The 10,347-nt window shown below is 43.5% G+C and overlaps 1 non-coding gene across 1 annotated transcript; it reads left to right on the top strand.

The window, feature by feature from the left end:
- The first annotated feature begins 9,696 nt into the window (after positions 1 to 9,696).
- Positions 9,697 to 9,822, top strand: LOC122916680. Its single transcript, XR_006386298.1, has one exon. It is a non-coding gene; the product is annotated as a small nucleolar RNA SNORA40 (small nucleolar RNA).
- Positions 9,823 to 10,347: the final 525 nt, after the last annotated feature.

Here is a 10,347-nt window from a genome sequence, read left to right as displayed (position 1 = left end):
AGCATATGGGGGGGATTACATATTTCATTTCATGAAACCCTACTGCATTTAACATTTTATTCCATCATGAATGTAAGCCGATAAGCCAGAGTAGTATTCGCAATACCTGTGATTTTGCCACCAACAAATCATAGCGATGTATGTGAAGACTGAATCAGAATTGTTGGCAAATATCTCAAATACTACTTATGTTCATCGGTACTTCAGTTTTGTTTTTTAACGTGTTAAATGAAGAAGCTAAAGGAAAACCACTTCTCTACTCAAAATACTCCTGACACTAAATGTATAGGGTTTTCCTCACACCCGAGCCCAATGGTCTAATTCTCCAATTGGGCATCAGCTGGGTGTCCTACAATTTAATTTCTGTCTGGCCCTGACTACCAGGACTTAGCACCGACCCTACAGGCCAAGGGATCAGCCCCAGAAGACTGCCCCCACTTCAGACACCTGTACTTCTGACCAACTGGCTATAGATCAGAGGTGCCACAAGCTCTTCCCAGGCTTAATAATTTGCTAGAATGACTTACAGAACTCCGAGAAACACTACACCTACTTGTTTATTATAAAAGATCTGACATAGGGTACAGGTGAGTAATCAGAAGTGGTACATATGGTAAAGTCTGGAAGGGTCTCACGCTCAGAAGCTTGGAGAGGAATGGGGGTACACTACCCTCTCCACACCTGAATGTGTTCACCAAACCAGAAATTCTCTGGACCCCTTAGCATAGGGATTTTTAAAGGGGCCTCCATCACAAAGGCATGATCGATCAATTATTAATTCAATCTCCAGCCTCTCCTCTCCTGGATGATGGGGAATGAGGCTGAAAGTCCCAAGCTTCCAATCCGTGGTCTTCCAATCTGGTGACCAGGCCGCATCCTGAAACCGTCCAGGAGCCCACCAGGAGTCACCTCATTAGAACAACAACAACAAAGATGCTCCTGTCACCTGGGAAATTCCAAAGTGTTCAGCTGCTCTGTGTCAGGAACTGGGATCAAAAGCCGAATTTTAGAACAAAAGATGCTCCTAGCACCCCTATCACTGAGGAATTACAAGCGTTTTAGAAACTCTGCCAGGAACTGGGGGCAGAGATTAAATCTTGATTTCTTATCGTGTCCCAGAAGCCCAGATATCAGAGGAGAGGAGAGAGAAGGGAAGTAAGTGGAGGAGAGGAGAGAAAAGGGCTGCACAGAACCAGATGACACCACGTCACCTCTTTAGAAGGGGCTGAGGAAGAGGAAGAGACGGAGGAGGGGGAAGGGGAAGAGCGGAACGAGTCAGGGTAAAGCTAGAAGTGTTAGACGTGGGCGCGCAGACCTCAAGTCAGCCATCACACACTGGGCGCCTGCAGGACTCCAGGAGGATGGGAGGGAGCATCCGGGAGGAAATGATAACACACGGCCCTTTTCTCAGGAAGCGTGCTTTAAATTCATCTAATAAATCATAATAACATTTTTCATCAAGCAAATGTCAGCCAACCACCCACATGCAAGCACTACCAATGGTTGTTCAATTAAAGGTGGGCTCTCGGGACTCCAAGAGCATAAACACAATCTAGCAGACAAGGTATGAATGTGTGTGTGGGGGGGTGTTATGATAACCCAGAGCAATAGGCAGCCCACTGCAAATGGACATCAGGAGAAGAGTTCTGGGGCTGTGAGCCAGAGGGCTCCCGGAGGGCTGGAGGGAACACGAGGGCATCCTGGGGAGGGTGAATTGGGCAGCTCCTGTCTGGGGACCTCCAAGGTCAGAGGGAGCAGTGTGGCTAAAACAGGGTACACGCAGGGACATGAGAAAGCTTAGAGGAGCTTGAAAGACTAATCAAGAGCCATGTTTTGGAAAGTTCCAAATGTCAGGCCAAGACGAAAGTTCTATTAGACACCCGGGATCATTTTTAAATCTCTAAGTAACTCCTTCTTAGACCAGGATGTCATCAACACAGAATCAAAATTGATAAAGGTGTTCTCGATCCCCTTGCTGGGTAAATACTTCATATATTAAAAAAAAAAAAAAAAAGTACTATCAGCCATAGTGATAATCAGTCTTAAATTCTTTATTCCTTATCCCCCCCTACACAAATTATCTGATAATCTGAAAAAAACAGGCTTCAGAACGTTGGCGTGACCATCTCTTTGAGGCAAGTCGGTGCCTCTGGAGGTCATAATCCCAAGGCGCCCTCTAGCGGTTGCATGAAGTATGTTCATGTACGAACCTCTTAAAGCCGTTTTAGGTGTGGACGGCAGAGAGGAAATTAGCTGGGGAGTTGCAAAACCTCCCGCTGCTGGGTCGCACCCATAGAGACTGAGATTAGATCCATCTGCAGGGTGACTTGGGCATCAGATAATTATAGGCATTGCCAAGATTTATAATTTGTAATTAAATTATCGTTACTTATAATCATTCTTGAAATAAGGCGCTATTAGCCTTTCAATGTTGAACAACGTTGTTCTTTCTCAGAGTTATTTTGTCTGTCTTAGGGCTTTTGTGTTTCCATATGAATTTCAAAATGAGCCTCTCAGTTCTTATCCCCCCAAAAATGCCTGCTGAGTTTTTGATTGGTATCGCATTAAGTCTGTACATCAATTTAGGGCGAATTAACGTCTTTAATACTATTGAGCCTTCTGACCCTGAACATGGTATATACCTCTCCTTTCATTCAGGTCTTCTTCAATTTCCCCAAGCAGTGCTTCTGCTTCTGATTTTTAGCATACAGCTCTTGGAAGAACTGGGTCCTTCACACACACACACAGCTGTGCAAATAAAAAGGTTACCACCACTTTGGAAAAGTTTAGCAGTTTCTTAAAAAGTTGGACATAAACCTGTTTATTACATGAGCCAGCATTCTACTTCCAGTTGTTTACCCAAGGGAAAGGAAAGCATATGTCCACACTAATACTTGTGCACCAGTGTTCTGGCATCTTCTTTTGTAAGTGCCCTGACTGACCACCCCCTTTTTTGCTTTTCTTCCTTCACTGTCACCTCCCCAGAAAACACTCTCATGAAAACTGAGGTCTGCTTGAGGGGATCCCAATGTTTTTTCAAAGATTTTATGTATTTGTTTGAGAGAGAGGGAGAGAGAGTATTGGCAGGGAGGGTCGGAGGGAGAAGCACACTCCCCACTGAGCAGGGAGCCTGATAGGGACTCAGTCCCGGGACTACAGGATCATGACCTGAGCCCAAAGCAGTCATCCAACCAACTGAGCCACCCAGGTGTCCCCGATCCTTACTAACTTATTTACTTGCTTATTTATAAAGTTTTTATTTATTTATTTGACAGAGAGAGAGAAAGAGACAGGGAGAGAGGGAACACAAGTAGGGGGAGCAGAAGAGGGAGAAGCAGGTTTCTGTGGAGCAGGGGACCCTGCGCTCAATCCCAGGACCCTGGGATCATGACCTGAGCTGAAGGCAGATGCTTAATGACTGAACCACCCAAGTGCCCCTCAGATCCCAATTTAATAGAAACTATGATATGAAAGAAAGAGAGGGAAAATTGCCATTTTTTTTATTAGCCAAGAAGAGCTTCTCTTTTTTTTTTTTTAAGTTTTTAAAAAATAGTTTTTCAAACTATTTCAAGTTTTTCAAAAATAACTTGATGGGGTGCCTGGGTGGCCCAGTGGGTTAAGCCTCTGCCTTGGGCTCAGGTCATGATCCCAGAGTCCTGGGATCAAGCCCCACATCGGGCTCTCTGATCAGCAGGGAGGCTGCTTCCTCCTCTCTCTCTGCCTGCCTCTCTGCCTACTTGTGATCTCTCTCTCTCTGTGTCAAATAAATAAATACAATCTTAAAAAAAAATAACTTGATATATACAGGATGAACAGTAAAAGGATTCAAAGTTGAGGGGTTTGCTGGTCTCGAGCTACAGAAGAGAAAGCGAAAGCAGCGTCTCTTCTTAAAGAAGGAAAAGTACTTAGGGATCCAGGAAGAAAAGGGAGAGAAGGGGCAAGAGCCAGGGAAGGATCGGGAGCAGAGAGCAGGCAGGTGGAAGGCGGTGGGACAACATGAGGGAAAGACTAGGCAAAGGGAAATGATAACGCTCTCGGTTTTCCACCACAAAGTTGTTTCCCTCGATGCTCTCTTCTGAACTGCCCTAAGATGTCCTGTAAGTGTCCAGTGTTCACCAGTGCATCGAATGGGTGGGCTTTCAGTAAAATGCAAATGCAAGGAAGGTATTAAGTTTAACACACCACAAGGCAGAACAGAGACTGCAAAAACAGGAGGTATTGGAAGCCTAGAGACCAAGAAGACTCCACAAACTTAAGCCTGCAGAAATTACTTTTTTTTTTTTTTAAGCCTCTAGAAATTCTCAGTCAGTCTTGTAGATGGGGTCTTGGATAATGATCAGCTAATGACATTAGTGGTCAAACTAATCTGCCCGGATCTCTGGAAGTCAGGGGAGTGGGGCCTGTGATGAATGAGTTACTCTGAGAGATTAAACTCTCTTATCCCATACATGCCAGATCTATAGGAGGTGCCCCTCCTGCAGATGCAGAAAGAGCCACGACATTTTCCTTTTTGCAGGGAGGAGGAGGGTGAAGACGAGTTATCCAGAGCAAAGCTCGGGTGTTAAATCAGCACACGGCACCAGGATCCCCTTGAAGATGGTGGACAAATGAAAATCAGGAGGAAAGAAATAGTGAACCCGAGTCAGCGCAGCAAGAGGGGATCCTGAAGCAGAACAGGAGACAGAGAAAAAAGTTCGGAAAAGGAGGTGACTCTGCTCCAGACCTGAGGCTTAGTGCAGTGATAGCCCCACAGTTCACATGTCCTAGCAAGTTTAAGTTTGAAAGGATGGATTATCTCTGCACGGGCTCCCTTAGATACCTAGAGAAGAAATAGCAACACTTTAAAGCCTTGTTCATGAGACTGGCTCACGAGGAATGGAGACCTACGAAGTTGAGCCTGCGATCCTCAGAATACTGTCCCATCTTTGGAATGCCCTGGCTTCTCAGAACCCATTTCCCAGGTTATAAACCCCATGAATACAGAATGTATCACATAATCGTTCACAATGCCAGGGAAATGGTATTCCTAGGCATATCATAGCTACAGGACTGTGAAGTATGACACAGAGAACCACTTCTGTGACTTTGATAAGAGAAATCGAGTGTGTGGACAATGAGGGATGTCTGGTGGGCAAGGACCCAGGGTCCGTTCTGACAGTGACTTGAAAGTCACAGAATTCTTCTCTTTGTGTAAAGATCAGCTGGAGCAGAGGGAAGGTTTTCTCCTGGAGAAATCTGACGTCATTGAATGGTTGGGCTCCCAGTGATACCCTCCAGCCTGATGTCACTGCAGACGGGCAAGCTCTCTGAGTGATGCCACTCGCCCAGGCTCCTTCTATCTCTGCGATTTTGGGACTCGCCTCTTTCTTTTACCTCCCTTCCCTCCCCCAGTGCATGATCACAAGTTTCTCTAGAGCTTTATTAAGACTTAGAGATGGTCTTCCTCTCTCCATTCTTTCCTTCCACTCCGTCAAATCGTACAAGATGCTGGACTCTTTGAACGAATGGTGCAAGTCGCTTGTGTGCTGTGGAAACTGAGGTCTCGTATTTAAGCCCTGGCCAGGGAGTTTGCCACGTGTGTTAGTGGCGACATCTCCTGGTGAAGTGTGGTATTAAATTGTGTGCTCTAAAACCGCAGTTCTCATTTTGTGCGCAGGACCCCTTTACACTCTTAAAAAGATCTTTTGTGCAAGTGGGCCATATCTATCAATATTTATAGTATTGTAGATTGAAGCCAAAATTTCATTATGTATGTATGCAGTAAAATAACAGCAGTAAAACCATTACATATTAACACAGGTAACATTGTTTTCAAAATGGAAAAAGCAGTGAGTATAATTGCTGTGTTCTAAGTTTTTGCATATTTAATGCGCAGCTTAATGAAAGGCATCTGGAGTCTCACATTTACTTCACTTTCAGTCTTTTTCAATATGTTGCTGAAGTCCACGAAGAAAATCCAGCCTGGGGCATCTGCCTTTGGCTCAGGTCACTGACGTCAGGATCTTGAAATCGAGTTCTGCCTTATTCATTTGAGAGTCTGCTTCTCCATCTCCCTCTATCTCTCCTCCCGCTGGTGCTTGTTCTTTCTCCCCCCCCAACCCATGAATATTTTTTTTTTAATGGGGATACTTTTAAAAAAGAAAGAAAATCCAGCCTCACACAGATGTGTAACCTTTTCAAATGATTATGGATATTCTTATTTGATACTACATCAAAACTGGAAAAATGACTGTTTCTCGAGTGGCTTGGTGAAATCTGTCAAAATACCAGGGAACTTTTCCTTCTCAGTTACAGTAAAATCTGTGGGTCTCTCTAGCGCTTTGAGCGGACCTTTATCCAGGCCTGAGTTTGTAGCATTAGCCAGAGGACATTTAGGAAAGATTGGCTGCTGAGTTATGTAGACCTCCGAAGTTTCAACATATTGTATTACCTGATACGACAGAAAAAAAACACATTTGGAAATTTCACCACCAATTCTGTGAGAGAAGTCTTCCCTTGCTGTAATGGATACAAGTTTCCCAACATTTTATTTTTTGCTTGAAAGCTCAAATTTTATCATGGGTAACAAGTGCCAAGTGGTTATCTTTGAAATGGCAGATTTGTTTTGTTCGTTTTTGAGATGTCTGCTCAAATACCCAAATCTAAATAACCTTACTTAATCTGTCAGTTTTTATTTAAAGTAAAAACGATGATGCTTCATGAAAAAGTGACTAGTTTAGCTCACAACTCAAACTTACAAGTGTTTTCCCTCTAGGCAAACACAGTTTGGTGCACACCAAGAGGACTTGATGTCCATTTCATCATGCAGAAAATTGGAAATAACGTATATTTAAGAGCAAATACTTTGAATAATTTGCACTGCTTCTTTGAGGACACTCTTCAGTGAAACCAGCACATTAACTGGATCAAGACACTTATTGATGAACACTTCACATATTTTTTTTTTTTTTTGAGAGAAGGGGGAAGGAGGGAGGGGCTGGAGGGAGAGAAAGAATCTTAAGTAGGCTCCACACCCAGCGTGGAGCCTGACGTGGGGCTAGATCTCATAACCCTGAGATCATGACCTGAGAGGAAATCAAGGGTCAGATTCTTTTTTTTTTTTTAAAGATTTTATTTATTTATCCAACAGAGAGAGATCACAAGTAGGCAGAGGCGCAGGCAGAGAGAGAGAGAGGAGGAAGCAGGCTCCCCGCTGAGCAGAGAGCCCAATGCGGGACTCGATCCCAGGACCCTGAGATCAAGACCTGAGCTGAAGGCAGCGGCTTAACCCACTGAGCCATCCAGGCGCCCAAGGGTCAGATTCTTAACCGCCTGAGCCACCCAGGCACCCTTGACCTCTTCACACTCTTGATGGCTGCTATATCCATTCATTTGGTGTAAGAACAGAACCCATTCTGTATATTTTAAGCAGGAAGGAGTTTAACACAAGGTCTTAGGTGCTTACAAAGGAGCCTAACAGCAAGTTCTAGGCTGAGCTTCTGGGGTCTACTGGAATGTGTAGAACTGAACCACCAGGGGAACTATCTCCTGAAAGACACCCCCACCATGGAGTTCTCCCCAAATCAAGAAGCCACTGATGTCTATGTTGCTGACCAACTGGAAAGAAGCTGCAGGATTTCCTGGCTTCCCCTCAGAATGTGCCAGAGAACCACACCCCTATGATCAAAATACCACGTGAGGCAATCTAACTGGCAGAACTGAATTCTCATCCTCAATGTGGATGAGAAATAGGACTTTCTCTGGGCAGCCCTGGAATGTCAGAGTAGAGATACCACAGAATGTTCTAACACCTCTGCTGAACACTCCTCCTTCTAGCCTACATAAGGATGCTTCCTTTAAGCCAGTAATACTCAAAATGTGATACTGTATTTAAAGTGTGGGTTGGGGTGCCTTGGTGGCTCAGTGGGTTAAGCTTCTGCTTTCGCCTCAGGTCCTGATCTCAGGGTCCTGGGATCAAGCCTAAGTTGAGATCTTTGCTCAGCAGGGAGCCTGCTTCTCTCTCTCTCTCTCTCTCTCTCTCTCTCTCTCTGCCTGCCTCTGCCTACTTGTGATCTCTGTCTGTCAAATAAATAAATAAAATCTTTAAAAAAATTAATAAAGTGTGGGTTAATGGAGCACCTGGGTGGCTCAGTATTTAGGCATCTGCCTTCAGTTCAGGTCCTGATCCCAGGGTCCTGAGATGGAGCCCCACATCAGGCTCCCTGCTCAGTGGGGAAGCCTGCTTCTCCCTCCTCTACTCCCCCTGCTTGTGTTCCCTCTCTTACTGTGATTCTCTCTGTCAAATAAGTGAATAAAACCTTTAAAATAAAATGTGGGTTAGAATAGGTAGAGTCCTGAGATGTACTGTCAAAGACTTAAATTCAGTATATCTGAGACAAAATCTAGATGTCTTTTTTTATCTTACTAAAGATCTTATTAAAGATCTATTCCTTCTTTTCTTTCTTTTTTTTCCTTTTTTGTTCTTTCTTTCTTTCCCTCCCTTCTTTCCTCCCTCCCTCCCTTCTTTTCTTCTTTCATTCCTTCCTACTTTTCTTTTTCTTCCTTCCTTCCTTTTTCTTTCTTTTCATTCATTCATTCATTTATTCACTCACAGTTTACCACAGGAAATTCCGATATAGCCAGTCTACTGATCCCAGTGTGAGAAACACTGCTTTTGGCCATCGGGTCCTGACCCTGCCACTTCAGATCTATCTAGGGTACCCTTCCCCGGTGCAAGAAAGTCAGGTCTCACTTTGTGGTCAGGCAGCTCTCCCCTGGGCAGAGGGACACAGCAAGGCTGAGTGACTGTCATTTCTTCCCTTGCTTTCAAGCTAAAGAAGCCATTCCCCATCCAAATCCAGCTAATATCCACCTACTTTTTTCCTAGTTTGTCTTAAAAATACTTCTTTACTTTGTTTTGTTTCCATTAATTCTTTTCGGCTGAGTTGGGGTTTGTTTTGGGGGGGTTTGGGGGGGCATATAATATAAAGCAAGGATCTAACTTTTCCCCTACTAGTTTACCACTGGTTTTGGATATGTCCTTTATCTTATTTTGAACATTCTTTTTTAAGATTTTCAGGTCTCAGGGGTCCCTGTGTGGCTCAGTGGGTTAAGCCTCTGCCTTCACTCGGGTCATGATCTCAGGGTCCTGGGATCGAGTCCCATGTCAGGCTCTCTGCTCAGCAGGGAGACTGCTTCCCCCTTCTCCCTATGCCTGTCTCTCTGTCTATCTACGATCTCTGTTTGTCAAATAAATAAATAAAATATTAAAAAAAATAAAAAAATAAATTTTCAGGTCTCTTTCAGTACCCGTTGCTTTATTGATCCATTTATTTATTAGGTTTTTGACCAGTGCAACTCGACCTTAACTCTTGCTGGTGTTCAAGTCATGTTTAGATCAGGATGAACGCGTTATTCTCCTTGTTCTTTCTGTTTAAAAATATTCTGGCAATTTTTACCAATCACTTTTTTTTTTCTTCCAGATGAACTTGAGGTATAAATCTATATCGATTTTCCCTTTTTATTTATTCTCTAAAACTGGCCCAAACAGGCTTCTCCGGCTCTTCATTTATTTCTTCTTGCCTTTCAGCACTCTTTGTTTCTTTGCTTTCTACTGAAAATTAACTACTCATGACATATATAATGAATAGATTTTTTTCCTTTTGTTTGGAAGTCTTCTCCAACGGTCATATTTCCTCGAAAAAGACTGACTTTCATTGCATTTGTGCTGTTTTTGTTTAGTTTGTGAACAAAGACTTAGACCAAGTGCAAAAAATAGATCCTCTTTTGCAACCCAGAATTCGTGGCTCAGTATGAGTTCTGATACAGATAAGAAGGAACAAGATCCTGGGCGCCTGGGTGGCTCAGTGGGTTAAAGCCTCTGCCTTTGGCTCAGTTCAGGATCTCAGGGTCCTGGGATTAAGCCCTGCATCGGGCTCTTTGTGCAATGGGGAGCCTGCTTTCCCCTCTCTCTCTGTCTGCCTCTCTGCCTACTTGTGATCTCTCTGTCAAAGTAATAAATAAAACAAAATAAAAAATTTTCAAAAAAAAAAAAAAAAGACTGACTTTCTCTCGGGCCTCTCAGCCTCTAAATTTTTCTCTCTTTGACCTTGAAATAAGGGCAATGTAAGTAAACCTTGATCCTTAGAGTTTTTCTTTTTTTAAAATCACTTTTGAAAACTCTATTTATCTCTTCCCTTATCCTCCAAGAACAAAGGTTATTTGTTTTGTGTTCGGTACAATAGATGCTAAAATTATCTTCACAAACACCATTTAAATCATGCCTTCCCCTGCCCTATATTGACATTGCTTAAATATTCAAACACAGCTTTCTTTGCCGTAAACACAAATCACCAGACTTTTCCCAGC

This window comes from Neovison vison, chromosome 8 (genome assembly GCF_020171115.1).
Source record: "Neovison vison isolate M4711 chromosome 8, ASM_NN_V1, whole genome shotgun sequence".
In the NCBI taxonomy this organism is placed as follows: domain Eukaryota; kingdom Metazoa; phylum Chordata; class Mammalia; order Carnivora; family Mustelidae; genus Neogale; species Neogale vison.
This window is presented reverse-complemented; position numbering and strand designations above follow the sequence as displayed.